Raw genomic sequence first — 16,082 nt, 5'->3', positions numbered from 1 at the left:
AGTGACTTGTGACGAAAGAGAATGCCATGGCATCCTAAAGCTTCTGGCAAAACAAGTGCGATAAAAAGTTCCTAACATAGAACCAAATCCATAACATTTTAGAAGAGCTTTTAAAACAATCCAATGGTATAAAAACAGACTGAGGAAGATCACTATGAATGGACACGGAGTGATTTCCAGCCCACACTGTTAAGTAAATATGAGGAACAGAATATATACACTTAAAAATGCCAGAAACCAAAAAGACTAAGTGAGGAAGTCAGCAAATTTAGCACACTAGACTGGGAGAGATTTAGGATGTTTGTGAAAAAATCAGCACCATCGACTTTATAGTCATGCTTCAGAGCTAATCTTTTTAAAAAGGTGACAAAAGGGGAGAACACTGGTTACAGCCAACACATGGCTCTGAGCAGGATTCGTAGCTGGAATAAAGGAACCTCAAACCTTCATGTTTGAACACCCAAGTCCTAGCGATGTGGGTTTATGTTCATGTCATTGTTTATAATGCACAGAAACCAAACGTTTCTTAAAACAAAAAGCACCTGAGATTAAGAATCAGAAGGTCCAGGTTCTAATCTTAAATGAGCCAGCTCTGTGACCCTTGGCAATTTTTCTCATCTATAAAAAGGTAGGGACACATGAAATGACCAAAGTCAACTTTCTAATCTAAAATCCTAAGACTCTAAGACTAAAACATAAAGATCTTGAAAATTGTAATGTTGGAGCCAAATTCAAACAAACTAAAAAATATATTTTTAAAGGATAAGACAATAAAAAAACTCTGAACCCCAGATATGATGTTATTAAAAAGTACTGATGTTATTAGAAATTATTGCTTTTTTTTTTTAGTATTGTGATGTTTAAAAGACTCCCTATTTTTCAGAGAGACATATGAAATATATACAATGAAATGATATTATGCCTGGAATTTGTTTCTAAATAACAAGAGTCAGGGGGATATTTAGGTATGGATGAAACAGGATTGGCTGTGAATTGATAATTATTGAAACTGGGTGCTGAGTACATGGAAGTTAATTTTATAGTTCTCTCTCCTTTCTAAACTTTGAAACTTTCCATAATGAAAAGCTAAAATAAAACACCGGCTGAATAAGCAAGTTCAAAAAAAACTTATGATTTTGTACTTATTAAAGAGAAATATATACTGTAAAGGGAAACAGCAAAAATAGTATTGCTAGATTATTTCTTAATTCTTAGATCTCTCCAAAAGTACTATTAGAACTATGCAGTCATTAAAAACAAAAACAAAGAGAGATCATGTCCTTTTCAGGAACATAGATGGAGCCAATAAAAGCCAGAGGGCATTATCCTTAGCAAACTAGCACAGGAACAGAAAACCAAATACCACATGTTCTCACTTGTAAGTGGGAGCTAATAGAGGGCAACAATACACACTGGGGCTGACTGAAGGAAGAGGGTGGAGGGTGGGAGGAAGGAGAGGATCAGGGAAAATAACTAATGGGTACTAGGCTTAATACCTCGGTGACAAAATAATCTGTACAACAAACCCCCACGACAAGAGTTTACCTATATAACAAACCTGCACATGTACCCCTGAACTTCAAAGTTTAAAAAAGTAAAAGTAGTATTAGGGAAACCATCCTAACTTCAGATCTCAGACTATAAAAACATTGGAAAGTGACCTCTTACATGGCCCCAATAATCCTCACCTCCTGATATTCATCCCTTTGGGTCATCACTTCCCACTGTCCCAGAACTGGTCTGTGTGAGTGACCAATGGCACAAAGCGGAGGTGATGACATGACACCTCTGAAATTGGTTTATAAAGAATGTAGCAGGAGGGCAGGGGTAAGGCTGCAGAGTGGCATGCTCCTCTCTCTCTCTCACACACACACACATGCACGCAAGCGCGCATACATACACACACACACGCATGCACATGTGCGTGCACACACACACACACACACACACACGGGGTATTAAACCAATCATTAACACATCGCTTCACTAACAGCCATGCACGGTGGCTCATGCCCGTAATCCCAGCACCTTCGGAGGCCAAGGTAGGTGGATCAGTTGAGGCCAGGAGTTCAAGACCAGCCTGACCAACATGGTGAAACCATGTCTCTACTAAAAATACAAAAATTAGCTGGGCATCATGGTGTGTACCTGTAATCCCAGCTACTCAGGAGGCTGAGGCAGGAGCATCACCTGAGACCAGGAGGTGGAGGGTGGCAGTGAGCCGAGATAGTGCCACTGCACTCCAGCCTGGGCGACAGAGCAATACTCTGTCTCAAAAACAAAACAAACAAAAACCACACTGCTAACTGATAAGGACATTTTAAAAATAGGTGTCGTGTCCTAGACAAGGAGTTGGCTCTCTTCCCCTAAAAGGCACATTATCTCCACTTCTTCTCTACCATATACTTATAAAATATTGCATACGTGAATGTAGCATTAATTCTTTGAACATTTGTGGAGTGCCAGGCACCACACCAGACACTGAAGATAGTAACACACACTCTCCATGCACAAGGGCCTCTATATTCTTATATAAATGTATATACCTTAAATCAGGAGTGTCCAGCCTTTTGGTTTCCCTGGATCACATTGGAAGAATTGTCTTGGGCCACACATAAAATACACTAACACTACCAATAGCTGGTGAGCTTAAAAAAAAAACTCAATGTTTAAGAAAGTTTATAAACTTGTGTTGGACCACATTCAAAGCCATCTTGGGCCACAGGTTGGACAAGCTTGCCTTAAATGATCACCACAAACAACTGAGCTACACCTCCTCACCACAACCACTGGCCACCCAGTCTAGTACCTGACCAAAGCCTGGCACATGAAAACGGCCTGGTCGGTAAGCACTGTCTGTTTCTGCAGCTGGGAGGCCCTCTATGATTCCCCTGCCTACCCCCACACTCCACCCTCAACCTCTGCAAGCCCTGAGACTCTCCCATTTTCCCCAACAGACAATAAGCAACAACACAAGAGGAACATCTGTACTCCCTTAAAACAGTTCTGTGCCCCAATTCACAACATGGGTCTCAGAAATTCTGCCAGTTTGTTAAAATGGACAATTGAAGTCTGGGCCCCTGTGCAATGACTTAAAGATCGCACTAAGACAGAACACGTTAAGCCTGTTCCCATCAGCAAGCTCTCCAACTCTCCCTTCTCCCCATCTGTGATTTGCCTCCCTGCAGGAATGGTCCAGCAGCTCTACAGAGAAGTTGATTATAAAAAGTGTGAGCCTCATCTTTCCTGAATGTTAGGTTGAATTGTGTTCCCCCCAAAAAAAGATCTATTGGAGTTCTAAGCCTCAGTACTTCAGAATGGGACGTTTTATGGAGACAAGGTCTTTAGAGAGGTAATCAAATTCAAATGAGGCCATTAGAGTAAGCTCTAAATCATTGTAACTGGTGTCCTTATTAAAAGCGGAAATTTTGACACAGAAACAAATAGGCCCACAGGGAGAACATGTGAACATGCAGGCAGAGATCAGGGGGATGGACCTACAAGCCAAGGAACACCAAAGGATATCAACAACCCACCGAGAGAGTTAGGAAGAAGGCACAGAACAGATTCTCCTTCACAGTCTCAGAGAACCAATTCTGCCAACACCTTTATCTGGGAGTTCTAGCCTCCAGAACTCTGAGACAATACATTTCCGGTTTTTTTTAAGCTACTCAGTCTGTGGAACCCTGTTATGGAAGCCTTGGCAAACTGATGCATGGAGTTCAACAAACAGCATGAGGGTTTTGACCCACCACTGGCTCAGTGAGCATATGCAGCCTCTGGTGCTCCACTGAAACCTGCAGCTGCTAGACACCAGAAGCTTCTAAGAGGAAGCAAAAGGGTCTCCAGAGTATGTAGAGTAAACACCTCTGCCTGCATCTTCTGGCCAGAGTTCTGGAAAGTGCAAGGAGCAGGAAAGCTAATGATTAGCTTGTGATTCTGGAGAAAGGCAAGAAGCAAACCCCACAGCTGGTACCTCTAAATGTCTCTTGTGATTAGGGACAGTGGCACTTGGTAGGCTAACAGTACTTCTGTTTTCCCTTAATTTGACAATAAAACCTGAAAATGTAGTTCTATTATTTCACAAAATGTGGTTTTCAGGTTTTGTGGCGCTTACATAGTAGAAGCGTAAACATTTTCCCTTCTACTACCCAATCAAGGTAGAACTGAAGGCAGAGTGAGCAATAAATGCTGTTTTTGGTTTAAAGCAGTTCTGGCTTTCAAGTGCTTTACCTTCTTCTTTACCTTCTATCTTTAAAATTAAAGGCCTTTAATTTTAACCCACCAAATCCACCAAAATCATTTAAATCCCTACAGGTTTACTTATTTAAAAAGTAGGGCATGAAACTGTTGGGGCTCAGGATACCCCAAAATAAAAGCCTCAGAAACATCCTCAGGAGCTGCTGGGCATGGTGGTTCACTCCTATAATCCCAGCACTTTGGGAGGCCCAGGTGGGTGGATCACCTGAGGTTGGGAGTTCGAGATCAGCCTGGCCAACATGGTGAAACCCCATCTCTACTAAAAATACAAAAAAATTAGCTGGGTGTAGTGCCGTATGTTTGTAATCTCATCTACTAGGGAGGCTGAAGCATAAGAATCACTTGAACCTGGGAGGTGGAGGTTGAAGTGAGCCAAGATCACACCACTGCACTCCAGCCTGGGTGACAGAGTGAAACTCTGTTTCAAAAAAAGAAAGAAAAGGAAAAAAAAAAAAAAAAAAGAAATAAATATCTTCAGAAGCAAAAGTTCCTTTCAATTTATTCTGCCCTCCTGACTCTGGCCCCTCATGCTCCCCTGAGGATAGCCATAGAAACTAGAATTCCTCCTCCCCAAGGCAGGTCACAGAAACCACAACCATCTTCCTTTTCCCTTTCCCCAAAGCCAGACATAAAACTGAAAGGAAAATAAATCTTGAGGCCCCATAACCACTCCAGCTGGGAACTGCTTAGGGCAAACCTGCCTCCCATTCTATTCAAAGTCATCCCTCTGCTCACTGTGATAAATGCATATCTGATTGCCTCCTTTGGAAAGGCTAATTAGATGCTCAAAAGAATGCAACCATTTGTCTCTTACATACGTATGACCTGGAAGCCCCCTTCCAGCTTCAAGTCTTCCCGCCTTTGCTTGAGTTGTCCCACCTTTCCAGACCAAACCAATGTTCATCTTGCATATACTGATTAACACCTCATGTCTCCCTAAAATATACAAAACCAAACTGTGCTCTGACCACCTTGGGCACATATCATCAGGACCTCCTGAGGCGTGTCACAACCACGTGCCCTCAACTTTGGCAATATAAACTTTCTAAAATTAACTGAAACCTGTCTCAGATTTTCAGGGTTGACATTTTGGTAACTACAGAGGATTCTGAGTAGAGGTGCCCCTGACCTTTGACGAATCTCCTATCAGTGCCTGGGACCAGCATGAGCTAATTTTATGGCTCAAACCAACAGGACAATTTGCTGAGGTCTGGGAGTACACCCTCCTGAGAATCCCTGATCTCCCCAAATCTGGTCAAAATCTGAAGTTTATTTTGCTGTACAACTCACCATTTTTTTTTTTTTTCTTTTGGAGTTTTACTTGCTTCCAGCAAGGAAGGCAAGGCAGGCAAGATTTCCTGTTTCCATGATGATGGAAGGCAGGTGACTCCTTTATGGAGTTTGACCTCGCTCCCAGCAGGGAATATGAGTGCAAGTTTTTTTGGTTTTTTTCCTCCTGCTTCTAGGGCGGTAGAAGGCAGTCTTTAGCCTGAAACCCATCCCTAGGTAAGTAGTTGAAGTTTTATCTTGTCTAAAGTTTAACAACCAGTTGGTTTTAATTTCTCCTTACCATTAGAGCACTCAGTGTTCATACTGCCAGCGTTTTTGTTGTTTGTTGCAGTCTTTCTCCCAACAGATTTGACCAACTCTACCTGACTTGATCAAATCCAAGTAAGAATTCCAAATTATGAGTAACAAACCCTTTCTACTTTGGCTAAAGTTCCTTGCAGCTGCAAAAGAGGGAAAAACAAACAAACAAAAAAACTATGCACTTGGTTTCTGTGTTTGCTTCCTGTCTTTAAAAAAATAATAATAATAAAAGGTTCTTTCGTTGACTTTTCTTCCACCCTATACTTCTCCTTCCCCCTTTGCCATCTGCAGTACCAAAAAAAGTCTAGATGTTTATAATGACTTGAACCCCTTTAAAGAATTCAGAACAAAGGTGCCACTCACCACAGTTAGGGTGTTCTGTTTTCTCTGTGGAATTTCAAGAGTCATGAGCAGATTCTTCTTAGGTCTAAAGCTCTGTTTTCCCGTATTGCGTGACCTGAACTCTGGCTGTGGGGTACCAGAGATTACCTTGTACAGTTCAGAGAGGATTTGACCATGGCTTGTATAATGGCAGACGAGACAAAGGACTGTTATCGTCTTTGTTTCAAAGCTAAATTACAAACTAAATTCCTCCCAAAGACCAGTAATGAACAAGGACAGCATAAAGGTAGAAGCAAGATAGTCAGTTAGGTCCTATCTTCTTCACTGTCTCAGAATTTTGCAATGGAGAGTTTCATAACTTTAAATAATGACTACCAAACTTTTCATAATCTAGATAAACAATTAAGTCAATGTAATGCAACAAATACTTGTAGACAAACTTGTCATAATTTAGAATCAAAAGTTATATTATAGATATTTCATTATTTGGATATTTTCCAATAAAAATATATTGTAGGAAAACATTCTTTCTAAAAAAAAGTGTCCTTAAAAAGGTGAACACTTTTTGTCTGATTCAAAGCTTTTTTAAAGGTTATGTACAAAACAAGGTAAAAGGAACTGCAAAATAAGAGAGATGTAAAGAAAGCTATAGAAATAAAGGATTTTTTTTTGGTGAAAAAGCTTAAAGAGAAATAATTTTATATGAGAAAAAATCTTGTATGGTTAATTTGGACCTAGAATAAAATGATTGGTTGTTTAAGAAAGAGGTATGTTCAGGACAAACCAGAAAGTCCAAGCATGTCATGAGGAGTCTAAGGCACAATAAAAGGATTTAAAAAAAAATTTTTACATGATCAAGCTGTCTATAATTAAAGGGAAATGATAATGGTCTTTCTGGAGATTGAGTTTGCTATTTAAAAAAGCCATTTATATACTAAAGAATTTATTAGAACAGTAAGGAATTGATTTCTTAATAATTAGAGATTTTAATTATGCTTTAAAATAAATATATGTAAAGATATATTTAATGTTATTAATACATAATCATGTTTCAATACATAATTATAATTACATAATATATATTATATGAACTCATCCTTTCTTATGGCTGCATCCCATGGTGTATATGCGCCACATTTCCTTTATCCAGTCTATCACCGATGGGCTGGTTCCAAGTCTTTGCTATTGTGAATAGTGCTGCAATAAACATACATGTGCATATGTGTGTGTGTGTGTGTGTGTGTATATAATAGATATATTTTTTTATTATAAAAATATATATTTTATATATTTTTAATATATAATCTTTTATACAAATTAATATATTAATCTTGAACATAAGATATAACTTCCATAAGCCTTTTATAAACTTTATAACCTTTATTAAGGAGTCGGTTAATGCCTCAAGATAACCTTGCTAATCTGACACAGGTGCCCATATGCTGGTCTTGCATCAGTGTGCTTTTGACATTAATGATTTATTTATAGTGAAAGTGAACTTATTTTATTTTGTGAAAATAAAATGATAAAATAAAATAAGTACAGTGAAACTGAACTTATTTTTTACAATATAAAAAATATATCTATTATATATTAACATATTAATTATAGTAATAAAATATACTAATGTTGTATTATATATGTTATACTAATTATATTAAAATACAATTATATTAATATAATTAACATATTTATAAAATATAATTACATTAATATAATTATTTATGTATATTAAAGTATAATTATTAAATGTTTTTCTTTTTGTATTATACTTAAAGCTCTGGAATACATGTGCAGAACATGCAGGTTTGTTACATAGGTATATACATGGCATGGTGGTTTGCTGCACCCATCAACCCATCATCTACATCGGCTATTTCTCCTAATGCTATTCCTCTCCTAGCCCCTCACCCGCTGACAGGCCCCAGTGTGTGATGTTCTCCTCCCTGTGTCCATGTGTTTTCATTGTTCAACTCCCACTGACAAGTGAGAACAAGCAGTGTTTGGTTTTCTGTTCTTGTGTTAGTTTGCTAAGAATGATGGTTTCCAGCTTCATTCATGTCCGTGCAAAGGACATGAACTCATCCTTTTTTATGGCTGCATAGTATTCCATGGTGTATATGTGCCACATTTTCTTCATCCAGTCTATCATTGATGGGCATTTGGGTTGGTTCCAAATCTTTGCTACTGTGAATAGTGCTGCAATAAACATACATATGCATGTGTCTTTATAGTACAATGATTTATAATCCTTGGGGTATATTCCCAGTAATGGGATTGCTGGGTGAAATGGTATTTCTGGTTCTAGATCCTTGAGGAATTGCCACACTGTCTTCCACAATGGTTGAACTAATTCACACTCCCACCAACAATGTAAAAGCATTCCTATTTCTCCACATCCTCTCCAGCATCTGTTGTTTCCTGACTTTTTAATGATAGCCATTCTAACCAGTGTGAGATGGTATCTCATAACTATTAAATATATTTCTATATATTTAAATAATATATTTAAAATATATTTAATAATGTATTTTAAAATAATTTCAATTTTTTAAATTTTGTTTTAGAAGTTTGACATTTATGGCATCTCACCATTTTCAGTTTTCTCTCCCCTTTTAAAAGGAGCAAAGTAATGCTCTCCAACTCATTTTCAGCTCATATAAGTTTTTTTCCCCTCAAGTTCTATTTGTTGTGGCCTGATGCTAACAATAATTTCTTAAAGGTCTAAAGGAAATGTTTTCTTCCAACATAATATTCTGTAACTGGCCTAACAGATTTTACGTTTTATGGAAATAATTTCTATGGCATTAAGTTTTGGTTTGCTTAGGAAAAAAACTGAGACTGAATTTTTTTTTAATTAACGTTATTCCATTCATGTATCTTTTTGTATGTGCTTTTAAAGTTCTTGTAACAGTAAGTTACAGGGCTTTGACTCTTCAATCTGAAAAGGATACCAAGTCTTGTGAAATCTTAAATACTGACAGCAATTAAAGCCTCATCATCAGATCCCATATAAGATGTCAATCAAAATAAACTGCATTACTGAGACACAGGCCAGAAATTAAAGCTATTCAACTCCTCAAGGCCAAGGGACTATCATGGAATAGGTAGGTGTGTGAGATTGTCAGGGCCAATTTTGAGAGATAAAATAAGTTCAGTTTCACTATAAATAAATCATTAATGTCAAAAGCACACTGATGCAAGACCAGCATATGGGCAGCTGTGTCAGATTAGCAAGGTTATCTTGAGGCATTAACTGACTCCTTAATAAAGGTTATAAAGTTTATAAAAGGCTTATGGAAGTTATATCTTATGTTCACGATTAAAATGTTATAAATTGTTTATAAATTTTACAAAACAAATTTACTTAGCTTCATGTTTTTATTAGGGCTTATTGTTTGGAAAATTAAGTTTCCTCTCTCAAAAAACAAAGGTTTTTGACTTTTTTTTTTTTTTTTAAATCCTTAGGTTATCACTTTGGTTAAATGAATGACTTATTTTACAATGACCTGTGATCCTCTTTTGTGATATCAAGTGTTTTAAACCTTTGATATTTGACAATATTTCCAAAATCAAATTATAAATTATGTCTTTTTCTGACCTAATTAAATCTTTAAGATACCAGGTTCCCTAAAATCCAATGACATAATTTGGCTTATTTGGTATAAAAATTATACAGGAAGCGGCCGCTTTGCAGACGCTGCTGCCGAGGAAAGTCCTGTACTACTAGCCATGGTCAACCCTACCATGTTCTTCAACATTGCCGTCGACGGCGAGCCCTTGGGCCGCGTCTCCTTCGAGCTGTTTGCAGACAAGGTTCCAAAGACAGCAGAAAATTTTCATGCTCTGAGCACTGGAGAGAAAGGATTTGGTTATAAGGGTTCCTGCTTTCACAGAATTATTCCAGGGTTTATGTGTCAGGGTGGTGACTTCACACGCCATAATGGCACTGGTGGCAAGTCCATCTATGGGGAGAAATTTGAAGATGAGAACTTCATCCTAAAGCATACAGGTCCTGGCATCTTGTCCATGGCAAATGCTGGACCCAACACAAATGGTTCCCAGTTTTTCATCTGCACTGCCAAGACTGAGTGGCTGGATGGCAAGCATGTGGTCTTTGGCAAAGTGAAAGAAGGCATGAATATTGTGGAGGCCATGGAGCACTTTGGGTCCAGGAATGGCAAGACCAGCAAGAAGATCACCATTGCTGACTGTGGACAACTCGAATAAGTTTGACTTGTGTTTTATCTTAACCACCAGACCATTCCTTCTGCAGCTCAGGAGAGCACCCCTCCACCCCATTTGCTCGCAGTATCCTAGAATCTTTGTGCTCTCGCTGCAGTTCCCTTTGGGTTCCATGTTTTCCTTGTTCTCTCCCATGCCCAGCTGGATTGCAGAGTTAAGTTTACGATTATGAAATAAAAACTAAATAACAACAACAAAAAATTATACAGGAAGCATGGTCATTTATGAAATAGTGTTTGCTTTTCTCTGGGCTGTATTTGTATAAATGTTATTAGTATGTGTTCCAAAATTATGGGAAACTCCTATAATTCTGATATGACTTAATGTATGTTATCAGTAATAATTATAATTGTTATGTTAAATTACTATGTGCCACAGAGGTAACAAATTTCCTTCTCAATTGTGTCTTTGACTATGGCTGCCCTAAAACTTTTTGTCATCTATGACAACTGTTGTCTTGTTTAGTCCTCTTTAGAAGGTGGTTTTATAATGAGCTGTAAAACTCTAACAGGTGCTCTTGAATACAAGTTTCTCATAACTTTGGAGATTGTAACATCAGAATAAAGAAAAAACTTTCAGGACTCAGAGAGCTGAAATATTCATGAATATCAAGCAGAACAGGAATTAACTGCATGGACTAAAGTAATAGAAGTCTGAAATAATCTTTTTAACGTTTTGCTTAAGATGTTGCCGATCCTTTCTTTTATTTTTCAGAGTCAAAAAAACTTCTTTTAAGCTATTTATAGCTTTTAACAATTTAGTAAAGTATACTGTTATGAACCAAATTTGGGGCATACCTGTTTTTCTCTACCTGATTTCTACAAAATTTGGGGAGTATTTGTGACTACTCTTACCTTATGACAATACAGTTATTTGCATAAGTGCAATAAGAATCTGTATTTGTAATGGGGCACGATTAAATAAACTGGTTATTTTACCAACACTTTAACCTGAATGGTGTGTCTTCCATAAAGAAATCAAACTGACTTATGGAGCCAATAAAAGGCCCTTGGAAAAACTGACCTTATACCTTTGTCTACACAGTCCCAGTACAGGGTTCCTGACCTGTGGTAAGTAAAGAATGTCACTTTCTGACAGGCCCAGGAGGCCCAAGTTTATCTTGGAACCTCAAGAGGAAAGGAATTCACCCAGCTCATAGGTATTTGATGGTACAAATCCACAATGGATGGGCTCGGCTCAAAAAAAGGAGTCTTATCTGAGATTCCTTCTATGGAACAAAGTTCCATTAAAGCCAATTTAAAAGCCTATGTAAAAAAAGTAATTATCATTCTTGCTGCACTATATACAAATAATAAGGCCAAGTAAAATAATGCAAATCAGTCCTACCATGATTTGTCTTTAGTAAAAATGGGAAATTAGAGAAAAATTGTTTCAAAAACTATAGCACACCTGTTGTTACATTCCAGTCTTGCCTACATTTTGTCAATTTTACTATTTTCTACAACTTGAACCAAATTCTAATTTTTCTTGGCTACAACCCTACAAAATAATGTCTTCAGGCTTTTTTTTTTCCCCCTTTTTTCCCCACTGTTCCAAATTTGGAGTCACTGAAAACTGAACTGTGCTTTCATAAAGCCCTGCAAACTGAAGCTAGACAACTTAAACTTTAGAAGAAAACAACAGCAACCTATTTACATACATAAGCCACTTTCATATCTGTCTACTAACGTATGGACTTTAGAGCAATGTGGCCTACATCAGTTTTCCAGGATTGTTCTTTTGTTTGTTGTTGCTTTTCTCCCTTCCTCCCCGTATTTACTCTTCATAGGACATGAGACTTCACGACCCGCTAAAAACGAACTTTCCTAAAAACTCAGGACTTACCTGTCTAGGAATAAACAATCCCAGCCAAGAGAGATCAGAAGAAACCTGAAACTAGAAACTCATTTTCTTCTAAAATGCTTTCTCCAAAAGATTTTTTAAAAGAAAGTGGGGAAATGTGAAAGGAAAATAAATCTGGGGCCCCAAAGTCACTCAAGCTGGGAACTGCTTAGGGCAAACCTGCCTCTCATTCGATTCAGTCACCCCTCTGCTCACTGAGATAAATGCATATGTGATTGCTTCTTTTGGAGAGGCTAATCAGAAACTCAAAAGAATGCAACCATTTGTCTCTTACCTACCTATGACCTGGAAGCTCCCTCCCTGCTTCAAGTCTTCCCACCTTTGCTTCGAGTTGTCCTGCCTTTCCAGACCAAACCAATGTTCATCTTGCATATGCTGACTGATGGCTCATGTCTCCCTAAAATGTATAAAACCAAACTGTGCTCTGACCACCTTGGGCACATGTCATCAGGACCTCCAGAAGTATATCACAGGCATGTGTCCTAAACTTTGGCAATATAAACCTTCTAAATTATCTGAGACTTATCTCACATTTTGGGGGTTCACAAAATTTAACAATATTACTCTAACCTCCTCCCTCCCTCATCTTTCTATGCCAAAACTGGACATAAAGAAATTATCTCACCTATTTTTGTATGACTGTAGGTCTTAAGACCCCCATTCCAAAGACGGTCCTGCCCCATACCAAGAAGGAAGGAGTGCTGCAGAGATTGGGAAGGATCTAAACCGAGGGTCTTGCTGGGTTTCTCAACTCAGCTGGTATCTACTAGCATTAAATCATATCCTTTTTGTCCAATCGTATCTCTACACGGCTGTTCATACTTTGATGAACCTAAGCATAAAAATGAAGAGTTTCCTCTGATCTTTGGATCTTCATGCTGAAGGCACTTGTGCCACATTAAAACAATGATCAAACACACTTGTATGCCTTTTGTCAGTAATTTTTAGTGAATCTTCAGAGGGCAAAGGGGAAGTTTTCTCTTGGCCCCCACAAAATATTCTGACTTCCTTTCAACCATTTCCGGAGACTGTATCTGGCTAAACTTAACACAAAAATAAGTTTATGTTTGAGTGGGACAAAAAGTAACCTGAACAAGTTAATTTTAAAAGGCCCTGTGAATTCTCAATGACTCCTTCACCCAATTAACTGGAATGGGCCAGCATTTTCCAGTCTGTATACACTGTTATCAATTGTCACCATAAAACACAGTTGGGTGAAGAGTGCTGTCTTAAAAACACAGGATCAAACTTCCAGGTAAAGATGGCAGTTTGAACACCTGCATTTAGCTCAGCTCTGTAAACCAAAAGGTATCTGAGACAGGTCGCAATCAATGTAGAAAGTTTATTTTGCCAAGGTTAAGGATGTGCCTATGACAGAAACTCAGGAGGTCCTAACATGTGCCTCAAGGTGGTCAGGGTACAGCTTGCTTTTACACATTTTAGGGAGACATGAGACATCAATCAATATGTATCAGATGTACCTAGGTTCAGTCTGATAAGGCAGGACAACTTGAGGTGGTGAAGGGGTCTTCTGGGTCACAAGTAGATAATAGACAAAAGACTGCATTCTTTTGAGTTCTCCAGCCGCCATCCACTGAATACACAATTTAGTCTAGCTCAATATCTGCATTTTTACATAAACAATACGGTAGAGGAAGCAATCAGATATGGATTTGTCTCAGGTGAGTCTCAGAGGGATTACTTTGAGTTCTGTCTTTTGTCCACAAGGAATCTCCTTGTAGGCAAATTTTGAGGGAGGTATGTACCTTTTTAATTTTGTAGCTATCTTATTTAGAAAGCAAATGGGAGGCAGGTTTGCCTGACATAGTTCCCAGCTTGACATTTCCCTTGGCTTAGTGATTTGGGGGCCCGAGATTTATTTTTCTTTCACAGCTCCTTCTCAAAACCTCTCTGAAACTACAATAAAGGATTTTTTCTTAAAGGCATAAACCTCACCAAAGAGGAGAAAATAGCAACAAATTTTAAAAGCTGGAACACTGATGGACAACGGTAAATGCAGGAATAAGAAACAAAAAACCGAGGCCAGTACTAAAGAAAGCTAAGAAGTAACTAAAAATACCACAGAACCTCCCAAAAGTTTCAGGAAGCAGTGATATTTTCAACTTCAGGATGTGAAGCCAACCTCACAGGGTTAACATGAATTCTGAACAAAAATATAGTTATAATTAAGCATTAATCAGGCTGCACTTTGGCCCACTTCCTTGTAACCAAAAGTCATGTAGCTCTAGATACTGATCACTTGTATCTTCACTGTTCCTATAGATAGAATTTCTGACATTAGAGTCATGGGCTTTTAAGAATTAATTGCATCCCCCAGTGTTCTTATAGCTGGGATCTCTGACATTAATTAGAATCATAAGGCTTTTAAGAATTGCTTATGATTTTTTCAGATCCTGAATTCCAGCTGAATAGTTGACATCAACCAGTTTGAAGCTCCTCTTCCCCCCTAAGGGGAACAAAATCAGCATGAGAATACTGTTTCTTCATCTCCTGTCCCTTGACTTCAACCTGCACTCTTTCCAATCATCTCCACACTTTAACCCATTCCAAAACCCTTAAAATCCCCAGCCCCCAACTACTCAGGGAGATGGATTTGAGGATTCCTCTTGTCTCCCTGATTGGTGGCCCTACGGTTAAATCTTTCTCTGCTACAACCCAGTGTCTCTGTGTATTGACTTGCTGTGTGCATTAAGTGACGAACCTATTGTGGTTACAGTAGGAGTAAAAAAAAGAGAAGACTGGTTGAAAGGCTAATCTAAAACTTGTTATACCTCTAATCCTCCCTCTATACTCCCAAAACAGCATGCTGATTCTCTAGAGAAGGTCAAACGTTGGTCTTAGGACTGGGTGGCCAAGCACATTTGAGGACAAGGGTACCCTATCGGTGAGCTACTGCTGCACAGCAGCTATCCAGAACTTGGTGGCTGACAAACAAGTCACATGTTCATGCCCAGGTTCAGGAGATGCTGCGAAATGTTGCAGGCACTTTCTCTCATCTACCACAGGTATTGTATTGAAAACAAGAGAATTAAAAGCAAGTTTACATCCAGAATACTGACAGACATCTTCTCGTCCTCTTTACCTACTGGACTCCCAGGCCATGGGTAGCCATGCATATCCCTCCCAAAAAGAAATGGGGCAGCCTTCTCTAGGACATCTGACCAGCCAGAGGAAACACAAATGATCTGATATCAGGAGTTCCCCAAGGTAATGACCTGACAGACAATCCTCATCCTGAGAGCTGGCTGACAATCAGGTAGCCCAGCACTCTTCAAAGGAGCAGACAGGGGCCAGGTACAGTGGCTCACACCTGTAATCCCAGCACTTTGGGAGGCCAAGGCGGGCAGATCAGATGAGGCCAGGAGTTTGGGACCAGCCTGGCCAACATGGTGAAACCCTGTCTCTACTAAAAATACAAAAAAATTAGCCAGGTATGGTGGCAGGCGCCTGTATTCCCATCTACTTGGAGGCTGAGACAAGAGAATCACTTGAATCCAGGAGGTGGAGGTTGCAGTAAGCCCAGATCGTACCACTGCACTCCATCCTGGACGTCAGAATGAGACTCCATCTAAAAAAAACAAAAACAAAAACAAAAAAACCAAAACAAAAACAAGAAATGAGCAGATAGGGAACAAAAGACCAAACAATCCAACAATATTTTCATTGTGTTGGTTGTTACATGACTGTGCTTGTCAAAACTAAAAATTATATTTAAAAGGAGTGAATTTTACTGTGAAGTGTACCTCCCATGAACTGGAAAA

At 38.7% G+C, this 16,082-nt stretch overlaps 1 protein-coding gene and 1 pseudogene across 2 annotated transcripts in view; one reads left to right on the top strand and one right to left on the bottom strand.

The window, feature by feature from the left end:
- The window catches only part of RPIA (ribose 5-phosphate isomerase A), a 55,106-nt gene that overhangs the window by 18,938 nt on the left and 20,086 nt on the right, over window positions 1–16,082 (bottom strand). The gene's annotated exons all lie outside the window — the stretch shown is intronic.
- LOC103241347 (peptidyl-prolyl cis-trans isomerase A pseudogene) lies at window positions 9,910–10,574 on the top strand (annotated as a pseudogene).

Source organism: Chlorocebus sabaeus, chromosome 14 (assembly GCF_047675955.1).
Source record: "Chlorocebus sabaeus isolate Y175 chromosome 14, mChlSab1.0.hap1, whole genome shotgun sequence".
NCBI classification, from domain to species: Eukaryota; Metazoa; Chordata; class Mammalia; order Primates; family Cercopithecidae; genus Chlorocebus; species Chlorocebus sabaeus.
Note: the sequence above shows the minus strand (reverse complement) of the source record. Positions and strands in the feature narration are given on the sequence as shown.